This window comes from Cololabis saira, chromosome 10 (assembly GCF_033807715.1).
Source record: "Cololabis saira isolate AMF1-May2022 chromosome 10, fColSai1.1, whole genome shotgun sequence".
In the NCBI taxonomy this organism is placed as follows: domain Eukaryota; kingdom Metazoa; phylum Chordata; class Actinopteri; order Beloniformes; family Belonidae; genus Cololabis; species Cololabis saira.
The window spans coordinates 39,123,584-39,139,568 of record NC_084596.1 but is presented as its reverse complement, the minus strand read 5'-3'; the positions used below and the strand labels follow the sequence as shown (position 1 = coordinate 39,139,568).

General features: G+C 44.9%; 1 long non-coding RNA gene across 1 annotated transcript; it reads right to left on the bottom strand.

Annotated features, from left to right (window-relative positions):
* Positions 1-2,740: 2,740 nt before the first annotated feature.
* On the bottom strand, positions 2,741-10,735 carry LOC133452066 (uncharacterized). The gene is made up of 10 exons (XR_009783235.1): positions 10,679-10,735; positions 10,373-10,492; positions 9,832-9,931; positions 9,191-9,330; positions 8,942-9,055; positions 8,743-8,840; positions 8,488-8,646; positions 8,163-8,241; positions 7,080-7,276; positions 2,741-2,936 (listed from the first exon to the last, which is right to left on the bottom strand). It is a non-coding gene; the product is annotated as an uncharacterized LOC133452066 (long non-coding RNA).
* Positions 10,736-15,985: the final 5,250 nt, after the last annotated feature.

Genomic DNA, 15,985 nt, shown 5'->3' with positions numbered 1-15,985 from the left:
TCAGTGTAAAGCATTTTACAAACATTTGATTAAGACTTGTAATAAAGGGGCATAAAGTGTCTCCTTTAATTGCACATTGAAGGAGATGCAACAATGCAAGATCCAAGTATGTGAAGAACGCAGCACAACCAGTGGGAAAAGAGAAACACGTGGTTAAATAAATGTATACTCATATATGTTTTGGTGCCTAAGTTGGAGATTCTCTCATCATAAAAGCATAGAAAAAGGGTGTAGGACGAGTAATAATACAGGCCTTGTGTATTGGTCTTACTGCACTGGACTGGGACCTCCAGCGGTATGTAGTTCTGCTTGCAGAGATGAACAAAAGCAGCTGCTAATCTGCAGGGGGCTCTGGAGGAGCTCAGCTGACATACAGACAGGAACTGTCCAGGATCCACCTAAATGAACAGAAATACATCGTAATCATGGTCGTGCATCCAATTTAAGAAAAGAAACGAACCCGTGTGAGTTTAGAACACTTTATCTCATCTAAAAATACTTTAACTTGTTTTTCTTTCTGGGAGATTTCAAGCTGATTACTGAAATGTATTTATTTGCTCTCCCAAAGAGAGGTCTTTTCTGCGTGAGCACAAATTAAATAATATGCACAGCTATGTCTCTGTCTGCACGTTGTTGTCTACATGAGGTCTCTCTCTTTCCTTAATCCTGGACAAAGACTCCATTTTGACTTAGGAGAGGTCAAGGCCGCTGGCATGTGTCGTGCCAGACATGTGTTTTCACACTCTCCACATACTTCAGCGGTTCTCCCTCAGATTTCTCTCAACAGGCAGCAGTGACAGTCACGAACTTCTTTACGCTCCTTAATCTATGAAACTGCTGATTCATGACAGCTGTGCTTTGGCACTTACCACCCTGAAACAGGCACTCAGTGGCGAATCAGGAAAGGAGAACAGAGCGCTGCAGCTCACGAGGCTCGGCGCCGCTGGCGACGTCGGATCTGCTGTATCCGGAGGTGCGATGCACTTTGGTCTCAGCTGTGACGTGGAGAACCCACAAATCAACAAAGCTCCAACGAGCACAAACATTAAATGATACTTGGTTGTATTATTTTATTTAGTATCTACCTCCAATCTTTAAATTTTACCCCCTACCTGCCAACCGTGGAAAAAGATCTGTCATGCAGCGGAAAGTCATTGAATGCATCATTGTCATTGGTCCCCAACAGACCGGGGGATGCACCTGTGCAGACGACAGCAGACACAGACTAATAAGGGCGTAATAAGGGCTTGGAGTAGGAGTGCAACCATGCACGTGTTTGTAAGAAGCCATCCTACCATGTGACCATCCTTCCAGAGTAAAGCTGCACAGCTCGAACGACGGATCACACGAGAGTGACGGTCCATTCTGACTGGACACTTGCACCATGTTTGACCCTCTGCTCACGGTAAGCCCGTCATCGCTGGAAAACGTGTGTGAGACGGCGTTGCTGCAGTCCAGCTTCACCTGCGACACAAACACTTTATCCGTCTTCTGCCTTTGCACAGACCTGCTATACAGTCACTTTCTGATAAAGCTGTGTAACATGTGAATTTAAGAAGAATTTGGTGATCTGGAAAAACTCATAAAACAACAACATAAAAACAAAAACACAATGTCTGGATATCTGCGAAAAACAAAACCCTGAAAGTCGGTGACACTAAAAACAGAAGCACATGGAGGAACATCTGTTAACATCTCAGCATATAATTGCAGAGATCTTGAATGCCTCATCATCTACGGTGTATATTATCATCCAAAGAGTGAAAGTGACCCGTGTTCTGAGGCTACAGTCCTCCTGCAGCGGTCGCAGGTTCGAGTCCGGGCCTGTGGCCGCTTTGCTGCATGTCGTCCCCACTCCCTCTCTCTCCTCCCTTCCTGTCTACACTGAATACAGGCCACTAGAGCCACAAAATAAAAAACTCTCTTTCAAGAGTGAGAGTGTGGAGGAGGTATTATCAAGTACTATTGTGTAATGGATGTCGCTGCATGGGCTCAGAAACACCTCAGAAATCATTTCCTGAGCACAACGTTCACCAACTGTTGACAATGTAGGCTCTATCACACAAAGACATCTGTGAACATGAAAATCCTGTCTTGAACCAGAGATTATTCAAAATGGACTCAGGCAAAGTAGAAAAACTGTCCTGCCATCATATGAACTGAAATCTGAAATTCCCATTAGGAATTAGGAAATTGTGGACACTGCAGGCCCTGCGATAGACTGGCGACCTGTCCAGGGTGTAACCCCTGACTGTCGCCTGTAACAAGCTGGGATAGATCCAGCAGACCCCTGTTACTCTGCAGAGGAAGGATGGATGGATGGATGGATGGATGGATGGATGGATGGATGGATGGATGGATGGATGGATGGATGGATGGATGGATGGATGGATGGATGGATGGATGCTCTGGCTGAATTTCAGATCTCAGTTCAAAGCCTGCATCTGCGTATCGGTGCCGCTGGAATGAGATTCCCAGCTGCTCCAGTGCAAAATCTCCTACTTGTTTGAAAATGTATTAACTTGTAGAGAAAAAAGTTTGTGCAATATATTTATGTGTTAAATATGTGTTAATAAACATTTTCTCACTTTTATTCAATTTGATACGTTTTTTTATGCTCCATTTTGAATAAAACATTGGTTTATGAAATCATTGGATACCGTTTTGATCTAAAATTGACCCCGGGGTTGTACTAGTGGCGTTATATTGCAGCCAGTACTAACAATGCTCCCATACCTCTCCAATGTGCTGGATGCTGATGGTGTGGTTGTTCAGGTGCACCAGCAGGAAGGTGTCCGAGTGGCTGTTGAGCACCAGCGTGAACGACGGCTTGGTGCCGACGTCCTGGGCCAGGAGCAGTGGACACGGGGCGGGCAGCTCGTACAGACGGCCGTCAAACGTCACCACGAACCGGCCAGCCACCAGAAGAGCTTGGTCTGTTTGCACGGAGACAAGAACAGATACAGGAAAGCAGTTTTATAGAAAAAGCGTGTAAAGTTGTTGTTTCAACTTGACGGCTTCGCCACGATCAGTTTCCTTTTTCCATCGAGGCCGGTGAGCTGCCCCGGCCCGGCAGACACCACGTCATCATTCCTGCTCAAATTAAAGATAAAGTCTTACATCTTTGAGATGACTTTGTGCTGTAATGCTTTCCCGCTTTGCAAAAGGCAACAATCTCTGCAGAGGTTAGTTTTATTTGAGGTGCATGGTTCACATCAGCAGACATTCATATATTTTTATTCTGAACAGCAACGCATGAATGTTTTCATTTAAGAGTGTAACTCACACAACTTTCTCTGTTTACCATCTCCTGACTCTAGTTAGCTGCAGCTGATTTTATTAGTCTGCATAGTTCTGAAGTCTTAAAGTAAAGATCCACACCTGGTGGCTCAGACTGAGGGGCGTGTCTCACCAGGGGCAGGTATCGCTGGAAGTCCTGCTGGACTATAGAGGGAATGTGCATGACGTCACAGATGCAACTTCACAGCGGGTTACGCCCACTGAGTGTCAGAAAGACTGAGTGTCAGAAAGACTGAGTGTCAGAAAGACTGAGTGTCAGAAAGACTGAGTGGCAGAAAGACTGAGTGGCAGAAAGACTGAGTGGCAGAAAGACTGAGTGTCAGCGTAAACTTTCAGTTTGAGCAACTTGAAAACATCTAAAATGGGAAAGAGCTGTTGTGCGATCGACTGTACTCATAGATTTAGCAAGAAATCAGAGTTATCGTTTTACAGACTGACGAAAAATAAGCTTAAGAGAGACAAATGGGTCACTGCAATTTGCAGAAACAACTGGATTCCAGACACCGAAACGTGGATTTGTGGTTCCCATTTTGTATCAGGTAATGTTGGATTTTTGGGTAGCTAACGTTAAACAGTCAAATCATAAAGTTCGGTGTCCTCATCACTTTAATTTCTACAACAAATCCTGCCTTGAAGTCGGACCAAGCGTCAACACTTTTGTCTGCCTTCAAGCTTTGCTTCGTGTGTTTCCCCGGCGTAGAAATTAAGTACATATAAATATCAGGAAACTGGATTTGTGGCCAAATATTAATGTCCATGGACCACTGGTTCTTGGTAACTGTACCAAATATTAATGTCCATGGACCACTGGTTCTTGGTAACTGTACCAAATATTAATGTCCATGGATCACTGGTTCTTGGTAACTGTACCAAATATTAATGTCCATGGACCACTGGTTCTTGGGGTAACTGTACGGGTCACTGTCAAGTCCAACTGCCTTTAATTTAAGCTGATAATCAGCTGTTATCCCGTCTTCTCCATTAGTTGCAGCTGTTTTTGCCACTCAGTGAGAGTAAGGGGGCTGGTCCAGTGGGGAAGTGACGTCAATGCAGACCCTCTATAGCTGAGAAATTGGTTAGGTATTTAATTTGCTTTTTTGTTCTATTTTGAAGCCAGGATTCGTGTACTGAGGTTAAAGGGGACATATTATGGCATTTAATGTATATTTTAAACAGGCCGTGAATGTCTTAAAAACAATCTAAAGCTTGTTTTTTCTACATAAATCATAAATCCAGCCTGTGGGCCCTGTCACTAGTTTTACCGCTTCTAACCTCTTTTTCTGTGCCTCATTTTTAGGGAAGGGGGGGGTATGATAATGAGGCTCTGTGCTGATTGGCTCCCTGAATGACGTGTAGCAGGGGAGGAGCATAAACCTCGCTCCGCCAGAGCAGCCCGAGCCTGTAAATTATCACAACACTGAATTTTCACAAATGGAAATTTTATTGTTAAAAAAATAAAATATGAGTTGTATATAAATAACATTTATGCACTATTTCAGCCGGCGTGGCTCCGGGGCGCATCGCCCGTTACCGGTGATCAAACCGACAGATTTCTCTGAAAATCTCGGAGGGGGAAGCTGGTCCAGCCTGGGACAGACCCCAGAAATCCCTGCTCCCAAAGCGGCTGGGAACCTGGACAATTTAGTCGGACGGACCGCGCTTTGGGAACCAGGAACTAGGCTGGAGCAGCACGCATCCCCGGCTTTAACCGGGGAATCTGACCGGTTCCCACCGGCCGGGACCGCAGGAACCGGCCTGGACTGGTAGCAGGGACTCCCGGGGACCGACCAGCGGAATTTCAGCCGGATCTGCCCGGCGGATGTTGTGCGACGGGCGCCCGGCGCACAGATCGGCTTCGGGCGCATCCTATGCGCATCGCCCGTTACCGGGGATCAAACCAACAGATATGGCTGAAAATCTCGGAGGGTAAAGCTGATCCGACCTGGGACAGACCCCCGAGGACCCAGCTCCCAAACCACCCGGGAACCTGGATGATTTAACCTGGATCTGCGGCGCCGCGTCCGACTGGCTGAAGGATGGACCGCTCCAGCTCTGTAGAGAGCTGGTTGTGGGCGTGGTTTCAGCAGCGGAGGCTGAACCTATGGAAATGAGCGCCTATGGTGACGTCACCATAGGCGCAGATTCAGAATGGCTCAAAAAAAGGTCACGTGACACTGGAAGACTCAGTCAGGGGGGGGAGCAGACCCTGCAGAATTCCATGGTATTTTGTCTCCCCTGTGCTGGCAGGGTGAGGGGAGACCACTTTATATATGTTAAAACAAGAAAAAACGTGTTTTTCATAATAAGGTCCCCTTTAATGATAATTTTGTTCATATACCTGGGGCCAAGGAGTTGCCCATCGGTACTGGTTGGTGAACCTACAATGGATCTTTTTTATCTTTAAATTTCTTATCTTTTAATTTATAAGTAACTGAAGATAAGAGATTAAAATGTCTTGTGTAAATATCTTGTCTTTTGACATGGGGCATACCGGTTGTAATTTCAAAATGAATTCCTTTCGATGGTGAGCAGCACCAGAGCCCTCATCGCGTCGGCCAACTTACACTGAAACTTGGAATGATCTCTTCAATATGGGCAAGAGCAACGAAAACACATTTCATAACCCTGTTTTGTTTTGTTGTAACTTTAATGACAAACTTCTCGTCTTTCTTTCACTCCAAACGCAATGTTTGTGTCACGTACTTGAAGAACGAAATCTAAACTCCAGTCACTCGAACACAACCACAACAAAGCACAACTCAATTACTGGTATTAAACGTGGTGAGGATGCACATGATGCTGGCCCTCTTTTTCCTCTGGTCTTGTGCGGATCGGGTTTGCGAGATCTTCAATGGGAATAACAACTGGATGTCATTTACAGCCGGTTGCCAGCCCACTTCAATCAAGCCATAAAGAGACCATGTGAAGAAGAATGAGGACGGGTACATCATGGTCTGAAGAGCAGCCCGTTGGGTCAAAACCAGAGACAGAACATGTTGAATCAGTCTTGTGAGGCATTGAAAAGCGGTCCTACTTCTGGACTCCGTTGAGATATTATGGCACTTTTCCACTAGTACCTACTCAGCCCGACTCGACTCGCCTCCACTCGGTTTGGCACTTTTCCACTAAGGGTCTAACGTGCCGAGTAGATACTTTTCTGTAACTACTCTGCCGAGGTTCTAAGTCGGGCTGTATTTGAAGTTATCACACTACAGGCCACCGATTGGTCGGGGTTGGCCAATCAGATGTCTGAGTCAGGATGTGATTTCAACAGCGACTCATGGCTTCTTGTTCATTTTTTTTGGAGAACAATGGCAGCACAGAAATCTGTTCCGTGGTCAAATTCCGAGGTAAAGACCTTCTTAATCCTGGTGGCTGAGGAAAAAATTACCAGAGAGAGCTAGATGGGGCCATGAGGAATGAAAAAATATACCAGGAGCTTTTCTCAGTCTGCTCAAGGCTACAAACGGATTTTTCAGCAGTGCCGAGACAAACTGAAAAAGTTAAAAAGCGATTATCGTGCGGTGAAGGACCACAATAGCCAGAGTGGATCTTCTTCGTTGGTGTTGCACAATCGAGTACGTCACAGCAGTTTTGCTCCAACCCGCCTATTTCTGATCTGGGTATCGAAAAGAAACGAGGCGTGGCGAGTCGAGTCGGGCTGAGTAGGTACTAGTGTAAAAGCGCCACTACTGACCAGGGGAGAAGACTCGGCCGCTTTCCCAAAGCTGACCGACAGAACCTTTATTTTGTGCACCAGCATTAAAGCCCGGCCTTACGTATGAAGGGGCTGTCCATCATCTTCCTCTTCAGGTGGTAAAACTCTGCACTGGGCCTGACAGCAGCGAGGGCCTGCAGGGGCCTCAGGAGCCTCAGGAGCCTCAGGAGCCACTCCTCCAGGAGGATCTCCGTCAGCTCCGCCTCAGCCGCCCTCAGCGAGGACACATGCGGCACTGAGACGCTCACCGCACATTCTCTGGAAGAGAAAAAGAAAAACTGAGACGGGATTTTGGCCAAAATATCTTGATAGAATCAGTTTGTCTGTTTTGATCTAAACTCTATGTTTCAAGCTTTTACTATCACACAATCTGAGATGGGAAAATAATGACATAAATTAACTGAAATAAAAAAATTGAACTAAAATATCAAATATTAAAATATGAGATGAGTAACTGGTGGAGAGTCTCTCATCTTTGGCACATAGATGTCAATGTCAGCTCTTTCCAGAACAACCTTCATCAAAAACTTATTGCCCTAAATAACTCAGAGGTGTTTCTGAGCAGACTTGATCAATGTTTCTTGTTTGTGTTAAACTAGTTCAGGTTCATTTCAGGATACGGTCGTGGTTTTAACCCTGACAGGTCAAATGTGTCTAACAGTTGCTGGAGTATATATATAATGCTGGAACTGATTAACTTTTTGTTGATGCTGGTGACATTAGTTGTGGCATTACAAGATAAAAGTGTCATGAAATAAATAAATATACTAATAAGAAATCATTTGTCATGAAATAAAAAAGGTTGGCATTTAAAAAATAAAGATTGTATTCATTCATTTTGTATTTATTTCATTGTCATATTAATTTATTTAATTGAATATTGCATCATTGAAGTATTTATTACATTTTGAATGAAACAGCGTTCCATACAAATGTAACAAATTAACTAGATAATTTAAAAGCTTAACTTTTTTTGGACTCTAGAAATTAGGTTCGGTCACGTAGCTGGCTGTAGATGGTTAAAAAACAAAAATAAGAAATAACAACATGAAGACTTTGCCCCCTCTCTGACATCGTTACGCAACTTTCATAAAATAAAGGTCTTAAAAAGCTCCTCCAGCTCTACCGTGACGAAAGGCCCCACCTTGAGGAGAACTTGTCCTGACTCCAGACAGAGCTGAGGCTAATCTGGTTTCAGTCCAGGAGTAGGTTTGTTGGCCGGCCTGATTGACAGAGAAGTACAACAATTTACTCATATCACTGAAAAACTTGTAGATACAGTTTAAGATTCATGACAATGTTATTTTTGAGTTTTATTCCCAATTCTTGATGAAGATATGACCTGAAACACAAGTTAGTCCCTGATTCTACATATGTTCATCCAGGGTGACTTAAAGGTATAGTCTGTAATCGTATTCAAAAGCATTTATTGTTATACTGGGTGAGACTGGAGGGACGTGTGGACTCACAGGCTGCGCAGGACAAATGCTCAACAGCACTGTGTGCTCCAAGCGGTCCCTGAGGTTTGTTTGAACTTTGGCGAGGAGTGTGTGTGATGGACGGGGTTCAGGGGACACTCTGTCCAGACCGGCGAGGAGCTGAAGACTGTGCATGCCTCGCAGATTCTTCTGGGAAGAAAACATTAAGAAACATAGAGTTGTGCTCCAGAACACCTGTTGCAGCTGTTGATCAAATACCTTTCCATAGTATATAAACCTGTCTACCTGGTACTTCAAGCCCTGCTCGACAGTACTGTTGCCCCATCTTAACTCTGCACTTTGTGAATATATGAGTCCCCCTCCTGGGCCACTGACGCCGCTGGCTGAAGAAACAGACAATAATGGACAGATGGAGAGCTTGAAGGCTCCTCAGACACTCAGCTTCATGCATGCAGGATGCTGGAGATGCGGAGGAGCTGCCAACCTGCAGTGCTGCCAGCAGCGCGCAGAGCTGCCCCCTGCTGGAGTTGCTCTGCCACTGCTGGTGCAGGCTGACCGGGACGTTGGCAGGGACTGCACTTTCCCACGACAGACGGGCCTGAAAACACATGATTAAAGTTGATAAGCCTCTTCTACCGGACGCTGGACTGTGAAGCTGCAGGGGACAGAATCCAGCTGATGGATCTGCACCACAGCTGATAAGTGAATTAGCAGCGTTGTTGTCCTCATGTACCTGCTGCGCTGGTCCCTCTGTGAGCTGTGGGACACCGTCTGCAAGGACAGCTTGCTCAGTGAGGAGGAAAAAGGCTGCTGCAGATCCAGCTTGGTCTCATTCCTCTCCTCAGAGCGACTCCATTCACTGACAACTTAAGCCTGCAGGAGACCAGAATAATAACAACAATAGAATAAAGTACAGAAACCCAAACAGATGCTCACACTCAGCATTTAACATTCGTGAAACTCTGGGATATATTATAAATACACAGGAATTTCCACTGAACTTCACTTATTATCAAAGGCAGAGCCTGCATCCAGGCCCTCAGTGGAGGGTGGATATTAAATCTAGAAATACATTTGAAATGAATCATTATAACCATCACTAGCAATCAACTCAGCTCCATAACTTTCTGCAAGTGTAACATCTGCATTATATGAATTAAATTAGGTGCATGTTTGAGTTCTGCTGAACAATTCTAAATCCCTCTGTAATATAATATCTGCTTTTTGGACGTCGGTCAAGCCCTACTTATGAGCAGTTTTAACGACATTCATTTAAAGCAACAAAAAAAAGGACCCAGAATCAAATACAACAGGATAAGCTCATAGCATAAGGTCCTGCTTGAATGTGGTCCAGGACACGTGGCCCGGCCTGACCTGCTCCAGACGTCCGTGTCTTGTCCAGCCCAGTGAGACGCTGTAGAGCCTGGCATGTGAGGAGCGCTCCAGCATCACCTCCAAACGGCTCTGAACTGAACTAATGTCAAAAGTACAAGAGAGAGACTTTGAAACTCTGTAGCTGGTTAGATTATATGACAGCAGGGAAATAAAAATCAGTTTTAGGAATAATGCAGGATCTCAAGCTGGGAGGAAGATTAACATTTAAACACAAAAACAACCTGAGGCCAAGAAAGTACAGGAGAACTCTTTTGTCTAAATCATATGAGCCAGAATCTGGACCTGAACTTTCCCCCGAGAGACCCAAAAATGTTTGTGCACTGATGCTCCGCATCCGACCGTGCTGGGCTTAGACCTTTCTGTGAACGGAAGGAACCTCAAAAAAGAGAGGTTAGCCAGAAATCAGTACCGGTAGTCCTTTCCAAGAAGTCTTGAGGAAGTCTTTGCTCCCGGAAACGCTTTGACCGGCACAAGCATTCAGAATGTTATGGGAATGCACATTCATAATGAAATAGTTTACCCCTCAGTGTCTGGTTCCCCAAGTCCAGCGCTGGCGGAGCGGAGTACAGAGCAGACAAGCTGAACTCTTCCTGGTCTCGTACGCCGTCCTAACAGCGACAGCTCTGGGCAGAGACTTCAGCTGCGTGAAGGAGACGATTACTGACACATTTGAGAGGATTTTTGCATTTTAGCAGCTTTTTCTGTGAATAAAAAACATTGTGCATCCGATATGATCATCCTAGTCACAGGGACAACCTTTTCACATCTAGATCCTGTAATACACACATTTTATTGATAGTGAAGCGATAAATGAGCTCAATAATACCTGTGGACACAAGTGTTTCACCTCGACAGTCTGAGTGAATCCCCCCTCGATGGCTGCCAGCTCCCCCACAGCCGCCTCCGGCCAGATACCAGCTCCAGCAGACCTGCCACGCTGGACTCAGACTGGTTCAGCTGTCAGGAGAAACTTCTTGTGACGTCTCTAGTGAAATCTGAGCGTGGATGTGGCTGGCTAACTACAAAGATGCACCGTTTTTGCAGGGAACATGTATCTGAAATAGAAATGACGATGTGAACCCACCTGAGACCGAATGTTGAGCTGAGAGGGAACGTAGAGAAGCAGCCTGGGGGTGTTGTGGGCCACCTTCACCATCAGGTCCTTACTAGACAGCAGAATAATGATCATTTACATGTAAGTGCATGTGGTTTTAATGTCAGGCTTTTATCCGAGAGCTGGTACAGGTGAAGAGCAGAGAACAGAATTATAAACTGTACCTGTGAGGCACGAGGCGTCCCTGGACGATGAGAGCGAGCGAGGAGCTCAGCTCAGGGTTTACAGCCGTGGAACACCTCAGCTGTTAGTCGGTCAGCCTCCCCCAAGCCTCCACCTTCAATCAACACCCGGAGAGGTGGTTAGGACAGAGGTAAGGGAGTGTTTACTCAAAAAAGGGAGTCCAAGGCACTCTTCTTGTGTAAAAATATTAAAAAGCCTTTATTGAAACATGGCAAATAAGTTTAAAAACATGGGAGCAGAGACCCACGCGTTTCGGCGCAGGCCTTCTTCCGGGTACTGCTCAAACAGGAATTCCTAATGATATACACCTGCCCTGCACAGGTAGGAAGTTACATGAACCATTTCCCAGGTAAACATTACATGCAAGGGCCACAAGGTGGCCACGCAGGTGTCAAAAGCCAGTGAATGGCCAGGTAGAGAGAGAAAAAAAAAAAAACATACAAACAAAAGAAGATACATAAAGAGCCAGTAAGTGGCAGCAGGCTTAGATAAGGACAGCTACCAATACTAGAAAACCACTTATAAACTGAGAAGTCATTACAAATAAGGACTAAAATCAACACGCGTTTCGGCGCAAGCCTTCTTCAGGGTATTGCTCAAACAGGAATTCATAATGATATACACGAGCAGTACCCTGAAGAAGGCCTGCGCCGAAACGCGCGGGTCTCTGCTCCCATGTTTTTAAACTTATTTGCCATGTTTCAATAAAGGCTTTTTAATATTTTTCCACAAGAAGAGTGCCTTGGACTCCCTTTTTTGACTAGATATTGTTTTTTCCCCGGATTTTTTCTTCACGTAAGGGAGTTTTTGTTTGTTTGTTTTTGTGCATGTTCATCTTATAAGAGCACCTGTAAGACAGGGATGCGTCTTCCTTGTACGGTGTGTTTCAGCGTGACTTTAGCCTCCTTGGTTCCTCCATGTGTTCCCCATCCTCCTACATCCCCCACCACTCGAACCCGCCGGCCCAGACTGGAAACATCTAATGAAACACCTCGAAGAGGGCCTGCAGAGGAGATCAGAGCAACAGCATAACAAGTTAAAGAAAACACATTGAGCATTTTTTTTTATTATTTAAACAAATACCCAAACAACACCATTGCAAACACGCTTGTTTGGGTCATTAAAATTTTCCCATGTCAAAGTATGGTTTCAATTTAATCTAAAAGAATATTTCCTTTATTTTAGTCAACATGAAACTCTCAGTTTACTTTTCTTACTGTCACCAAAAACCAGCCAAAGTAGCTTTAATAGACGTGACTAAGAGACTCAAGAAAGTAATGACAGAAGAGATAATTAGAGAGAGATTGCACAAGCGACTACAGGTGGAAATCTTAAAGCGACTTCTACACATATAGAAGCACATGTTAAGTTAAAAGTGAACATTTCCTTTGTGCTGCATCACTGAAATATCTCCGAGTCTACACAGGTAACATAGAAAAGCCCTTCTTCAACCACATCTTTACACTTCAATTCATAGCAGCCAGTTAAAGTGTGTAAAGAGTCAAACACTCAACTTACTTTTATCTCTATTTTCATGCAACTTCTGCCTCTTTTGAGATCTGTCATGCAAATACTGGAGTGATAGATGACATTTCAAAGGAGCCTCGGAGGTCTATATCACACGTCATGCAGAAACGTGGACAAACAGTCTTGTGAAGAGTAGTTGTGACTAGAAGTAGAGTAGTGACATCTGCTGGTCAGATCTGGTTATTGCACCGCATCGGCAGGACATGTTGTAGAGGTAAACTATGGAGCAGCACATTGTAGTACATAGTAGTATAGTAAAAATACTACAGAAAGTAAAGCCAACACACGTCACAAAACCTAGGAGAAATTTGCCCACATTCCACTTATTTATCCAGCTAACATCACCATGGTAACACGTTTATGGGTTTGAGCACAGCATCAGACTGTCTCTTCAGAGGTGTCCACCTCTGGTCCTCGAGGGCTGTCCTGCAGGTTTTAGACGTTTCCCAGCTTCAGCACATCCTGATAGAAATTACTGTGTCATTAACAGACATTTGTACCGGTCATTGTTTATGTAATAACTGCTAGGGGGGTCATGTTATGGGTCTCTGGAAAGCGCTTAGGGTCTAGAGACGACTTTTGTTGTAATCGACGCTACATAAATAAAACTGAATTGAACTGAATTGATGATGGTCCATTAATTAGAATCAGGTGTGTCCTCGAGGACCAGATTTGGACAAGCCTGATTGAAGTGTACAAGGTCAGTCCTGCAACAAATAAAAAAAGAGCCAGAGATGTTTTATAGATGACAGCTCGGCCAGATTAGTTAGGATCCAGTCATCTCACACATTTCATAGTAGCAATCATGGAAACCATCCCCAACTGTACAGAGCATTAATAAAAGGTCCAATACATCACTTATATTGGGGTACTTGTTACAATCTAATACATAATCTCAAACACATCAGGCGACATTCATAATTTGGTCTGTTTGGTGTCATAGTGTGAGCGAAACACCTTATTTGAGCCATTTCCTTGAAAAGGTTGTTGCCTCATCCAGTTATGATCTGTCAGCCATGCAAACGCCTAATACGAAGGATGAAATCAACAAATGCTCCCTACACAGGCTGCTGCTTTGTGTTTCTGTGTCTGTCGTGTCAAGGATTGAAATACTAAACTACCTGTAAATCACAAGGACATGACAGAATGTAAATGATACAGAACTGTAATTTAAAAAGTCCTTGATGGTGATTTTCCTCCATGCACAAGAAAGACTGCGTTCCTGAGACTGAAGAAGACAGCTCTGCGTGTGGTGTTGTGTTATATTATTTCTTCTATTTCAATAAAATAATGAAGACATCAGCACGTTTCTTTCCTTTTTCCAGAGTGGCAACAACAGTATAACATTTATTGTGTGAATCTCAAACCTTAAGAGACAGCATTAAAGCACGAAGCACACAACCCAGCTGTCAGCGCTACTGACCTTTGAACTGAGCGGTCAGGACCGCGTCCAGCTTGTGTCGTGTGCCCGTCTGATTGAAGCCTGGAGGACAGTAGGAGAGGAGTGCAGCCAGATGTCCATCAGCCGCGCTGATGTTCACGCCAGATGTGAGCAGCTGGTGTCCAGCCACAATGAGCTGCGTGTTGAACTGAAGCTGAGAGGAGGCTCCCTGAACGGAGCATCGACCCTTTGAGACATTCATAAAAATAACACATGATTGCTCCCAGAGACGTGTTTATGAATGATGGGGTTTACACGTGGAAGCACCTCGGTGTTAAACGGCAGTCCTGCGTCGCGTAGCCACGGCCAGCTGTGCCACACGAGTCCCCTGATTTCTCTGCTCAGAGGGAAACTCTTCACGTCAAGCGTCAGTCCCGCCTCCTGATGTCCACACCAGGACTGTACGGCCAGCGTCCTCCCCTCAGCAGAAGCAACCTCCACCTGCACAGTCAACGAATGTTGCCAACATGCGCCTGATTAAGTTAATCCGTCATTAGTTTGAGAGATCCTACCAGGATGTGGCTGTTTGCAGGGACTCCCAGTCTCTTCAGACCGTGTGTCTAAAATCACCCCTCACTCTCACCGTCTCGCGATCTCTTGAATTAACTGAAGAGAAAATTAGTCAACACTGGTTATGGTTAAAAGCCCCCGAAAATGACCTTTGCAGTCGTTTTACCCGCTGGAGCTGGAAAATGTCCACAACATGGATGTCCTCTTGATGATTCTTATACTTATTCCTCACTAATTAGAGATCATAAACAGTATTATTATGTAATATTTCAAAAGTCCTTATGTTGCCTCCACCTTTTGGTTCCCCGCGTTGCTGCTGAGAGTGGAAGTACCGTATATGAGCCGTTGCCGTGGCGCTCAGAGCTCATCGTCATAGCAGCAATCTCACGCAGACCCAGCTTCCTCAGGCGGGCCACAGAGTGGACCAGATGAAGCGACGCTTCACTTTGATCCTGCAAGGAGAAGGAAATAAAAACCTGGTGACGTGACCCTCCATCAAATACACTGCAAATTTATTTGTAATACAGTTATAGCCAGTTCAGAAAAAGACACAAACTTTTTTCTCCTGGTGGTAAAGTTAAAGGAGCATGAGGCAGGATTGAGGCAGGATTTATGAAAAAAATTCGTATATGTTTTAAGTTTTCTAGTAATAATGTCAGATGAAGCGTTCCAAACCAAAAAGAATGTTTCCTCTAGTGTATCTCTCCGTTGTCTTGAACAGGCTGTGTGCTGCAAAATGTGCTGCAATTCCGGGCCGGAATTTCCCGCGCTGTCCTGCGGATGTGACGTCACATGACGCTGCAAGCACGTTCTCCCCGTTCTCCCGTGCCGGCTTCGCTGTTGGCTGCAGTACCCCCGACGACCGTCGTGGTGAAGGGTGGCGCTAGAGAGTCTCATTTCTTAAAAGGAGCCTCATGCTCCTTTAAGGAAACATTTTCTGTTTCAGGATTCCCCTTTTTAAATGTATTCATTTTGCAAAATGCTGTCATGAAGGCTTTGTAGTGGCCTTAATACCATTACCTTGGTGTCCTTCTCTAGAAGAGTCAGCTAGAAGACTTCTAGTCATGTATTAAAAGTCAAACTTTTATCAGGAGCAGAAAGGCGGTAGGATTTGCAGAACATTTTGGTGAATTTGGCACTGTCAGCGGAGTCATTTTGGGTCAAAGTAGTGGCTGTTTTGTGAGTAGCATCAAGCTGCTATAATTGCCTATTACACCGAAGAGGCGGCTGGTGTTTAGGTGCTCTCTGCGCATGACATACCCTCTGAGGGCACGACCGTGAAGCCTTGCCAACGTGCCATCTGGTTCTGCTAGTCAGAGCACTCGTTCCTCTGGCTGGTGATGTTCATCAAGGCAACT